General features: G+C 40.7%; 1 protein-coding gene across 1 annotated transcript in view; it reads left to right on the forward strand.

Annotated features, from left to right (window-relative positions):
* The first annotated feature begins 455 nt into the window (after nt 1-455).
* The window catches only part of LOC121863312 (immunoglobulin domain-containing protein oig-4-like), a 40941-nt gene continuing 28725 nt past the window's right edge, over nt 456-12671 (forward strand). The window contains exon 1 of the mRNA XM_042361931.1: nt 456-666. The gene's annotated coding sequence lies outside the window, so the exon portion shown is untranslated. The remainder of the gene's footprint in view (nt 667-12671) is intronic.

Raw genomic sequence — 12671 nt, forward strand, 5'->3', positions numbered from 1 at the left:
TATGTGGTGTGAGACGCATCAAGCTATGGGAGGCAGGGTGGATTTGAGGATTAATTCCTGAGGAAGAGGCGCACCTTAGTGGGTCAGCCAGACTCCTCCCTCACCCATCCACGTTGTGGGTCACTCCACACCTCCCACCCCCAGTGCCCACCAACTTGGCGTCGCCCATAATTCTAAAACACACGTGCTTCCCTCGTGTTGGTATAATCAACCCTAGGGGGCACAGCTTGCCTATCAGCCCAGGGACCAGGCAGTGTTAGCAACACCCTCACGTGTGAAATTGGAAATATGGTCTTAAGGTCATAAAGAGAAGGTAATCCTTGAAGGGAACCCCCACCCCCACAGGACAGTACGGGGATACTTGGGGTGAGGCGGGGCGGGGCGGGGCGAGGCGGGGCGGTGCGGGGCGGGGCAGGGCGTGGGCCAGCCTGGAGCGTGGAGACCCCAGGCCAGGGTGTGGACCGCGGGGTTGGCGCAGTTCACCTGCAGGCCCCACCCAGCACACACAGTGAGAAGCTCCGCTGAGCGTCACATTGGAATCGCGGTATCACGTGTACACTTCCACGCATCAGGACAAAAATAAGAGCGTGTGGAAGCCATACTGGTGGTGGAGCAAGTGAGCTGAGTAAGCGGTGCCACCTCTACACACCACACCCGCGCCACCAGGTGGGCCACACTCTCTCCCACATATTGACTTACTCTCCCCTCACACACTTATCTATTCACACTATTGATCTAATGGTCTGTCACGCCCTTACTGAACAAATATACTTGTCATCAATATACGTATTTTTAACTGTATAAGGCAACTATAATACAAAAATATATACCTGTAATATATTTACACATACTGTACAGCACAGTAGTGTCACTTACACAAACAAAAGCGTTCAGCGGCATGATATACTGTACAGTGCAGTGTTACACCAACACCATCAGCTCGACCCATACTGACGATAATCTTACAGACTGGCAGACGTTATCTGATTCATATAGATTCACATACTGTACACGTATACACACCTTCATATGCTAACGAATACGTACAAACACAAGTACACATTGACTGCTATATGGACTGATTATTTATATATATATATATATATACATTGAATTCCCAAAGGCTAGTAATTCACACTCAGGGTGAGTACAGTCTGTACCACCCCTGAAGATGTGTAATCATGAAAGTTTGGGAACTTGTGCTTTTCTTCTTGTGCTATCAGCATATACCTGGATCAAGCGCAATCAGTGATTATATATATATATATATATATATATATATATATATATATATATATATATATATATATATATATATATATATATATATATATATATATATATATATATATATATATATATACGAACTGTGAACCATTCATTATTATTCCCCCTGGGCCTACCAAGACCGTCTGCATACCTACAAGACGCATTTTACCCGCACCTGCGTCAAGCAACCTTGGTGCTGAGTGGGATGGCACGGGGGGGGGATGGAAGGTGCTGGTGGAGAGCTTTCCACTAAAATGTTTCTTCTCAACCCCGTCCGTTACGTAAATAATCCAATCACTCCCATAAGTGTGTATCGATCTCATTAACCACACCGCGCGCATGACCGGTGTGTGTCTGTACACTACACTAATATACTGTGGCCAGATAACTCAGGGAAGTTTGAGGAGAAACCTTAAAATAAACTTGATGTGTTTATGACAGTAACCACAGGCGATGTGTGGATTACAGAGTTCGGTACAATCAGGTCCTTGCTGGCTGTCGAGTACACCCAATACTTCTAGACATGCACGTGCGGCACATTACTATCCATAATAACCTATCATGCATATACGTAAGGGAAGGCTGAGTACTGCGCGCTTATAATATATTGCAGAAGAGTAAAAAGATCCTAGTTAAGACTTACAATATTGTATCATGTGTTGAGGCAAGCATTTCCTCAGGTAACAACAGTGAGCATGAAATACCACATGCCGTACAGTATACTGGAAGCAAAATATTTATATTAATAACAGTTATAGATTTTCCTGCGGGGGAACCCAACACTGTACGTAATATAAAAACACTTGTATTTACGCCCTTAAGTCTTTTATATCGTGTGTGGAGCAAGAGTAACACACAGACAGGGCAGACGGAAGTACCTCACTTCGCTACAGAAGGACGAAGTGTGGGTGGGTCCACCGTACTAGTGGAATCTCCCCAAATTGTTGAGGAACCGCCACTAACACTGAGGCTACCCACAGTAGGTCACGTGTCACAGGAGGTAGCCTTGGGGCGAGTAAGTTACACAATGGTAACGATTTACACTGTTGTGAAGGTAACAGTGCCGTCCAAGCTGGCACGATCCACTTAAAAAGTCGAAATGTTTTATATACCACACTGATCGACCAGTCAGCTAAGGCACAACACGATCACCAGTATTGTGGGGGGAGTATTACTGGCCCAGGTGATTATACCAGGCGTAGGCTATTATTTAAGGAGAGGCTGGATATTTCAGCAGTGGTCGAGTATTCTTGGCGATGGTGATTATTCCCGGTGTGGCTGAATATTCAAGGTTTAGTCGAGTATTTCTGATAAATATTGCAAGTGGGGGTTGGAGACACGTCAACTGGTGTAGAGGAGTGTTTACCCCCTAATTCCTCCCGTGTAGTGTGTCGCTGAGCGTAAAGCAACAGTGTATAGAAGCTGTGTAGTGTGGCGGAGAATGTCAACTGTGTATACCAGCTGTGTACTATGCTATGTGTATACCTGCTGTATAGTATACAGATGAACGTATACCATCTGTGTAGTGTGTGTGTGTGTGAGTGAATGTAAACCAGCTGTGTAGTGTGGGCGTATACCAGTGGTGTAGTGTGTGAGTGTATACTAGTGGTGTAGTGTGTGAGTGTATACTAGTGGTAAAGAGTGTATAACAGTGGTGTAGTGTGTGAGTGTATACCAGTGGTGTAGTGTGGGCGTATACCAGTGGTGTAGTGTGTGAGTGTATACTAGTGGTGTAGTGTGTGAGTGTATACCAGTGGTGTAGTGTGTGAGTGTATACCAGTGGTGTAGTGTGTGAGTGTATACCAGTGGTGTAGTGTGTGAGTGTATACCAGTGGTGTGTGAGTATACCGTGGTGTAGTGTGTGAGTGTATACCAGTGGTGTAGTGTGAGTGTATACCAGTGGTGTAGTGTGAGTGGATGTTCAGTGGTGTAGTGTGAGTGTATACCAGTGGTAGTGTGTGAGTGTATACCAGTGGTGTAGTGTGAGGTGATGGGCGTGTGAGCATACCAGTGGTGAGTGCATACCAGTGGTGTAGTGTGTGAGTGTATACCAGCGTAGTGGTGCGTACCAGCGTAGTGGTGAGTGTATACCAGTGTAGGGTGAGTGTATACCAGTGTGTGTGAGTGCATACCAGTGGTGTAGTGTGAGTGCATACCAGGTAGTGTGTGAGTGTATACCAGTGGTGTAGTGTGTGAGTGTATACCAGTGGTGTAGTGTGTGAGTGTATACTAGTGGGGAGGTATGGCTCAGTGGTAGTGTGTGAGTGTATACCAGTGTGTGAGTGTATACTGTGTGGTGTAGTGTGTGTGAGTGTACCAGTGGTGTAGTGTGTGAGTGTATACCAGTGTAGTGTGTGAGTGCACCAGTGGCTAGTGTGAGTGCATACCATGGTGTAGTGTGAGTGCACTAGTGGTGCAACAAGTGGTGTGTGTGAGTGCATACCAGTGGTGTAGTGTGCATACTAGTGTAGTGTGTGAGTGCATCCTCAGTGGTGTAGTGTGAGGCAACAGTGTAGTGTGTGAGTGTATACCAGTGGTGTAGTGTGAGTGCAAGGTGTACTAGTGTGAGTGTACCAGTGGTGTGTGTGTGAGTGATACTAGTGGTGTAGTGTGTGAGTGTTATACCAGTGGTGTAGTGTGAGTGTATACCAGTGGGGAATGTGAGTGCATACCAGTGGTGAGTGTGTGAGTGCATACCAGTGGTGTAGTGTGTGAGTGCATGTACCGTGGGTGTAGTGTGAGTGTATACTAGCGGTGGTGATGCCAGTGGTGTAGTGGTGAGTGCATACCAGTGGTGTAGTGTGTGAGTGCATACCAGTGGGTGCAGTGTGAGTGTATACCAGGTGTAGTGTGTGAGTGTAATTGAGTGGTGTAGTGTGAGTGCATACCAGTGGTGTAGTGAGTACCAGTGGTGTAGTGTGTGAGTGCATACCAGTGGTGTAGTGTGAGTGTACAACCAGTGGTGTAGGTGTGAGTGCATACCAGTGGTGTAGTGTGTGAGTGTATACCAGTGGTGTAGTGTGAGTGCATACCTAGTGGTGTAGTGAGTGCATACCAGTGGAGTGCACCAGTGGTGTAGTGTGTGTGAGTGTATACCAGTGGTAGTGTGAGTGTATACCAGTGGTGTAGTGAGTGTATACCATGGTGAGTGTGGAGTGTATACCAGTGGTGTGTGTGTGAGTGTGATACCAGTGGTGTAGTGTGAGTGTATACTATGGTGTGTGAGTGTATACCAGTGGTGTAGTGTGTGAGTGTATCAGTGGTGTAGTGTGTGAGTGTATACCAGTGGTGTAGTGTGTGAGTGTATACCAGTGGTGTAGTGTGTGAGTGTATACTAGTGGTGTAGTGTGTGAGTGTATACCAGTGGTGTAGTGTGTGAGTGTATACTAGTGGTGTAGTGTGTGAGTGTATACTAGTGGTGTAGTGTGTGAGTGTATACTAGTGGTGTAGTGTGTGAGTGTATACCAGTGGTGTAGTGTGTGAGTGTATACTAGTGTAGTGTGAGTGTATACCAGTGGTGTAGTGTGAGTGTATACCAGTGGTGTAGTGTGGAGTGTATACTAGTGGTGTAGTGTGTGAGTGCATACCAGTGTAGTGTGAGTGTACAGTGGTGTAGTGTGTGAGTGTATACCAGTGGTGTAGTGTGAGTGTATACAGTGGTGTAGTGTGAGTGTATACCAGTGGTGTAGTGTGTGGAGTGTATACTAGTGGTGTAGTGTGTGAGTGTATACCTGTGGTGTAGTGTGAGGCAACAGTGTGTAAGGTATACAGTGGTGTGTGTGAGTGTATACAGTGTGAAGTGTGTGAGTGTATACCAGTGGTGTAGTGTGTGTGTGAGTGTATACCAGTGGTGTAGTGTGTGAGTGTATACCAGTGGTGTAGTGTGTGTGAGGTATACCAGTGGTGTGGTGTGTGTGAGTGTATACCAGTGGTGTAGTGTGTGAGTGTATACCAGTGGTGTAGTGTGTGAGTGTATACTAGTGGTGTAGTGTGTGAGGTATACCAGTGGTGTAGTGTGTGGTGTATACCAGTGGTGTAGTGTGTGAGTGTATACCAGTGGTGTAGTGTGTGTGTGTGTGTGTGTGTGTGTGTGTGTGTGTGTGTGTGTGTGTCAGTGGTGTAGTGTGTGAGTGTATACCAGTGGTGTAGTGTGTGTGTATACCAGTGGTGTAGTGTGTGGTGTATACCAGTGGTGTAGTGTGTGTGTGTGTGTGTGTGTGTGTGTGTGTATACCAGTGGTGTAGTGTGTGTGTGTGTGTGTGTGTGTACCAGTGGTGTAGTGTGAATGCATACCAGTGGTGTAGTGTGTGAGTATACCAGCTGTGTAGGGTGTGAGTGTATACCAATGGTGGTGTATAAGTGTACGTGTATACCAGTGGTGTCGTGTGTATTCCAGGAGTGACAATTCCCGACGTGTGTGTGTAATATAAGGTCAAATTAGGGAATATTTCTGGTGTGTAAATCAGGGAAGCTGTAGATGAGTATAATACCTTTCGTAGAGTATTATAGTTGTAGTACAGTATAACATCTACAGTAGTGTAGCCTAATTGTAGTGGAGCACTATAACTACTGTAGAGCATTATAGCTGTAGTGAAGCACTTAAGCTGTGGTAGAGTATTTGACATGTAGTAAAGTAACTATTGTTTTTACCGAATATTGTACAGAGTTGTAGAGTATTATAGACGGGGAGTATTATAGATGTAGCAGAGTATTATAGATGTAGCAGGGTATTATAGATGTAGCAGGGTACTATAGACGTAGGGGACTAATATAGACGGAGCAGAGTATTATAGACGTAAGGAGTATTATAGACGTAGGAGAGTATTGTTGATGAAGCAGAGTATTATAGATGTAGCAGCAGGGTATTATAGACGTAGGAGAATATTATAGACATAGTAGAGTATTATAGACGTTGGGGAGTATTATATACGTAGTAGAGTATTATAGACGTAGGAGAGTATTATAGACGTAGCAGAGTATTATAGACGTAGCAAAGTATTATAGACGAAGGAGAGTATTATAGACGTAGCAGAGTATATGGATGTAGCAGACTATTATAGACGTAGAGAGTATATAGACAGTAGAGTATTATAGACGTAGCAGAGTATTATAGACGTAGCAGAGTATATAGACGAGAGAGTATTATAGACGTAGCAGAGTATTATAGACGTAGCAAGTATTATAGATGTAGGAGAGTATTATAGACGTAGCAGAGTATTATAGACGAAAGAGGAGTATTATAGACGTAGCAGAGTATTATAGGCGTAGTAGAGTATTATAGACGTAGTAGAGTATTATAGACGTAGCAGAGTATTATAGATGTAGGGAGAGTTTTATAGACGTAGCAGAGTATTATAGACGTAGCAGAGTATAGACGTAGTAGAGTATTAGACGTAGCAGAGTATTATAGACGTAGCAGAGTATATAGACGTAGTAGAGTATTATAGACGGTAGTATTATAGACGTAGTAGAGATTATTATAGACGAGATATTATAGATGTAGCAGAGTTTTATAGACGAAAGAGTATTATAGACGAGTATATATTATAGACGTAGCAGAGTATTATAGACGTAGTAGAGTATTATAGACGGGTAGAGTATTATAGACGGTAGAGACATAGACGTAGCAGAGTATTATATGTAGGAGAGTTTATAGACGTAGCAGAGTATTATAGACGTAGCAGAGTATTATAGACGAGTAGAGTATTATAGACGTAGTATATTATAGACGTAGTAGAGTATAGACGTAGCAGATATTAAGGATGTAGCAGATATATAGACGAGGGGTATTATAGACGGGAGCATATAGACTTAGGAGAGTACAGATAGAAGAGTATTAATGGGTGTAGCAGAGTATTATAGACAGCAGTATTATAGACGTAGGAGAGTATTATAGACGTAGCAGAGTATTATAGACGAGTATATATGGTGTAGTTAGTATTATAGACGAAGGCAGTATTATAGACGTAGGAGAGTATTATAGACGTAGCAGAGTATTATAGACGTAGTAGAGTATTATAGACGTAGCAGAGTATTATAGACGTAGCAGAGTATTATAGACGTAAGCAGAGTATTATGGATGTAGCAGAGTATTATAGACGTAGCAGAGTATTATAGACTGAAGGGCAGTATTATAGACGAGTAGAGTATTATAGACGAGTAGAGTATTATAGACGTAGCAGAGTATTATGGTGAGCAGAGTATTATAGACTAAGGGCAGTATTATAGACGAGGGAGAGTATTATAGACGTAGCAGAGTATTATAGACGGCAGAGTAAAGGGTGTAGCAGTATTATAGACGTAGCAGAGTATTATAGATGTAGCAGAGTATATGGTGTAGCAGAGTATTATAGACGTAGCAGAGTATTAGATGTAGAGTATTATAGACGAAGCAGAGTATTATAGACGTAGCAGAGTATTATGGGTGTGTAGCAGAGTATAGATGTAGCAGAGTATTATAAACAGAGTATTAGATGTAGGAGAGTATTATAGACGTAGCAGAGTATTATAGACGTGAGCAGAGTATTATAGGTGTAGCAGAGTATTATAGACGTAGTAGAGTATTATAGACGAGAGAGTATTATGGATGTAGCAGAGTATTATAGACGTAGCAGAGTATATAGACGTAGCAGAGTATTATAGATGTAGGAGAGTATTATAGACGTAGCAGAGTATTATAGACGTAGCAAAGTATTATAAGATGTAACAGAGTATTATAGACGGCGAGTATTATAGATGTAACAGAGTATTATAGACGTAGCAGAAATTATTATAGACGTAGCAGAGTATTATAGACGTAACGGAGTATTATAGATGTAACAGAGTATTATAGACGTAGCAAGAGTATTATAGATGTAACAGAGTATTATAGACGTAGCAGAGTATTATAGATGTAGTAAGATATTATAGACGAAGGAGAGTATTATAGACGTAGCAGAGTATTATAGACGTAGAGTATTATAAGGCATAGCAAATATAGACGAAGCAGAGTATTATAGACGTAGCAGAGTATTATAGATGTGATAAGAGTTTATAGACGTAGTAGAGTATTATAGACGAAGGAATTATTATGAGTAGGAGAGTATTATAGACGTATGAAGTATTATAGACGAAGGGGATATTATAGACGAAGGGAGTATTATAGACGTAACAGAGTATTATAGACGTAACAGAGTATTATATAATGTAACATATTATAGACGTAGTAGAGTATTATAGACGTAGCAGAGTATTATAGACGAAGGGGAGTATTATAGACGTAGAGAGAGTATTATAGACGTAGTAGAGTATTATAGACGTAGCAGAGTATTATAGACGTAACAGAGTATTAAGACGTAGCAGAGATATTATAGACGAAGGAAGTATTATAGACGTAGCAGAGTATTATAATGTAACAGAGTATTATAGACGTAGCAGAGTATTATAGACGTAACAGAGTATTATAGATGTAACAGGTATTATAGACGTAGCAGAGTATTATAGATGTAAAGAAGAGTATTATAGACGTAGCAGAGTATTATAGATGTAACAGAGTATTATAGATGTAACAGAGTATTATAGATGTAACAGAGTATTATAGACGTAGCAAAGTATTATAGATGTAACAGAGTATTATAGACGTAGCAGAGTATTATAGACGTAAGCAAGTATTATAGACGTAACAGAGTATTATAGATGTAACAAAGTATTATAGACGTAGCAGAGTATTATAGATGTAACAGAGTATTATAGATGTAACAGAGTATTATAGATGTAACAGGTATTATAGACATGTGAGTATTATAGATGTAACAGGTATTATAGATGTAACAAGTATTATAGATGTAACAGAGTATTATAGACGTAGCAGAGTATTATAGACGTAGCAGAGTATTATAGACGTAGCAGAGTATTATAGACGTAGCAGAGTATTATAGACGTAGCAGAGTATTATAGACGTAACAGAGTATTATAGATGACAGAGTATTATAGACGTAGGAGAGTATTATAGATGTAGCAGAGTATTATAGATGTAACAGAGTATTATAGATGTAACAGGTATTATAGATGTAACAGGTATTATAGACGTAGCAGGTATTATAGATGTACAGAGTATTATGAATGCAGGTATTATAGATGTAACAGAGTATTATAGATGTAACAGAGTATTATAGATGTAACAGAGTATTATAGGTAGCAAGGTATTATAGATGTAACAGAGTATTATAGATGTAACAGGTATTATAGATGTAACAGAATTATTATAGATGTAACAGAGTATTATAGACGTAGCAGAGTATTATAGATGTAACAGAGTATTATAGATGTAACAGAGTATTATAGATGTAACAGAGTATTATAGACGTAGCAGAGTATTATAGACGTAGCAGAGTATTATAGACGTAGCAGAGTATTATGATGTGGAAGTATTATAGATCTGTGAAAGTATTATAGATGTAACAGAGTATTATAGACGTAGCAGAGTATTATAGACGTAAGCAGAGTATTATAGATGTAGGAGAGTTTTATAGACGTAGCAGGTATTATAGATGTAACAGGTATTATAGACGTAACAGAGTATTATAGATGTAACAGGAGTATTATAGACGGCAGAGTATTATAGACGTAGCAGAGTATTATAGATGTAGGAGAGTATTATAGACGTAAGAGTATTATAGGCATATGAGAGTATTATAGATGTAACAGAGTATTATAGATCGTAGCAGAGTATTATAGATGTAACAGGTATTATAGATGTAACAGAGTTTTATAGACGTAGCAGAGTATTATAGATGTAGCAGAGTATTATAGACGTAGCAGAGTATTATAGATGTAACAGAGTATTATAGACGTAGCAGAGTATTATAGATGTAACAGAGTATTATAGACGTAGGAGAGTATTATAGACGTAGCAGAGTATTATAGACGTAACAGAGTATTATAGACGTAGCAGAGTATTATAGACGTAACAGAGTATTATAGATGTAGCAGAGTATTATAGACGTAGCAGAGTATTATAGACGAAGGAGAGTATTATAGACGTAGCAGAGTATTATAGACGTAGGAGAGTATTATAGACGTAGTAGAGTATTATAGACGTAGGAGAGTATTATAAACGTAGCAGAGTATTATAGACGTAACAGAGTATTATAGATGTAACAGAGTATTATAGACGTAGCAGAGTATTATAGACGTAACAGAGTATTATAGACGTAGCAGAGTATTATAGATGTAACAGAGTATTATAGACGTAGCAGAGTATTATAGACGTAACAGAGTATTATAGCCGTAGCAGAGTATTATAGACGTAACAGAGTATTATAGCCGTAGCAGAGTATTACACCTGTTTCTGAGAATAATAGCTTTGACCTACTGTATAGCTGTTTGAGTATTTGTATCTGAGAATTATAGCTGCAATAGAAGCTTTATGGTCATGTAAGTTATAAGAGTCAAGTCTTATATCTATAGCCGAGTATAGTTGAACATTATCACTGGATTACGGGAGAGTATTGGCTATTTTAACTATTCCTGGGGCGTTTTAACTATTCCTGGGGCGTTTTAACTATTCCTGGCGTGTTTTAACTATTCCCAGCGTGTTTTAACTATTCCCGGCGTTTTAACTATTCCTGGCGTTTTAACTATTCCTGGCGCGTTTTAACTATTCCCAGCGTGTTTTAACTATTCCCAGCGTGTCTTAACTCTTCCCGGCGTGTTTTAACTATTCCTGGCGTGTTTTAACTATTCCCGGCGTGTTTTAACTATTCCCAGCGTGTCTTAACTCTTCCCGGCGTGTTTTAACTATTCCCGGCGTGTTTTAACTATTCCCGGCGTGTTTTAACTATTCCCAGCGTATCTTAACTATTCCAGGCGTGTCTTAACTATTCCCGGCGTCTTAATTATTCCTGGCGCGTTTTAATTATTCTCGGTGCGTTTCAACTATTCCCGACGCGTTTTAACTATTCCTGGCGCGTTTTAACTATTCGCGACGGTTTTTAACTATTTCGGGCGCGTTTTAAATATTCCTAGCGTGGTTTTAACTATTCACGGCGTGTTTGAAGTATTTCAGGCGCGTTTTAACTATTCCCGGCGCGGTTTAACTATTCCTGGCACGTTTTAACTATCACTGGCAAGTTTTGACCATCACTGGCAAGTTTTAACCATCACTGGCAAGTTTTGACCATCACTGGCACGTTTTAACCATCACTGGCAAGTTTTAACCATCACTGGCAAGTTTTAACCATCACTGGCACGTTTTAACTATCACTGGCAAGTTTTAACCATCACTGGCAAGTTTTAACCATCACTGGCAAGTTTTAACCATCACTGGCAAGTTTTAAATCACCATCACTGGCAAGTTTTAACCATCACTGGCAAGTTTAACCATCACTGGCTGGTTTTAACCATCACTGGCAAGTTTTAACCATCACTGGCACGTTTCACTGGCAAGTTTAACCATCAAAACCATCACTGGCATTTTAACCACCACTGCAAGTTTTAACCATCACTGGTTTTAACCATCACTGGCAAGTTTTAACCATCACTGGCAAGTTTTAACCATCACTGGCAAGTTTTAACCATCACTGGCAAGTTTTAACCATCACTGGCAAGTTTTAACCATCACTGGCAAGTTTTGACCATCACTGGCAAGTTTTGACCATTATCAGTACGCTATTATCTATGCAAGTGTATCTATTATTATTTCAGCTCTTTTTTTCAACAATATCTTTCGTTTCTAATCCTTCAAGGTGCGAGCACTGTACAATTATACCAGACAACCACTTCATAATAATTACTCACTTCAAGGGTTCGATTTTCACGCTTCTTTCTTGGGTAACACACACACACACACACACACACACACACACACACACACACACACACACACACACACACAGATTCCCAACATTTCTGAACCCTTGAAGTGAGTAATTATTATAAAACAGGACGAAACGGTAATTTTAAAATATCAAGAAGTTTATTATTAAAGATAGCGTCGCTCTTAGGTATTTTATTGTCTAACGCTGGAAATATTTGGACCTTAAGCTACGGATCTTTTACTTAAGGGTGTTTAGGTAAGGGAGGTCAAGGAGCGCCTGAGATACAGAGCTTTACCGTGAACGTTCTGGTCAGGAAAGTCTCCGCCCCCACCTCTCCCATCCTACTCCTAACAAAACCGACCCAATTCATCCACGCTAAAAGCTCAGGGTCTGGCAAATCTGAGTCCTCCCCTTCCTCCCCCCTCCTCCCCACGACCCGGACGCTGGAACAAACAAATTACTGGTAACCCATGATGATGGTGATGACATATTGATCTTGGTCTCTGCTTCGTCTCTTCCTGGTTAGAGGGCGTCTTGCTTTCACACTCACACACTCAATTTCTCTCTCTCTCTTGATATTCTTAACGAGAAAGTAAGGGAAAGAGG

The sequence above is a fragment of the Homarus americanus genome, unplaced genomic scaffold (assembly GCF_018991925.1).
Source record: "Homarus americanus isolate GMGI-L3 unplaced genomic scaffold, GMGI_Hamer_2.0 scaffold46197, whole genome shotgun sequence".
NCBI classification, from domain to species: Eukaryota; Metazoa; Arthropoda; class Malacostraca; order Decapoda; family Nephropidae; genus Homarus; species Homarus americanus.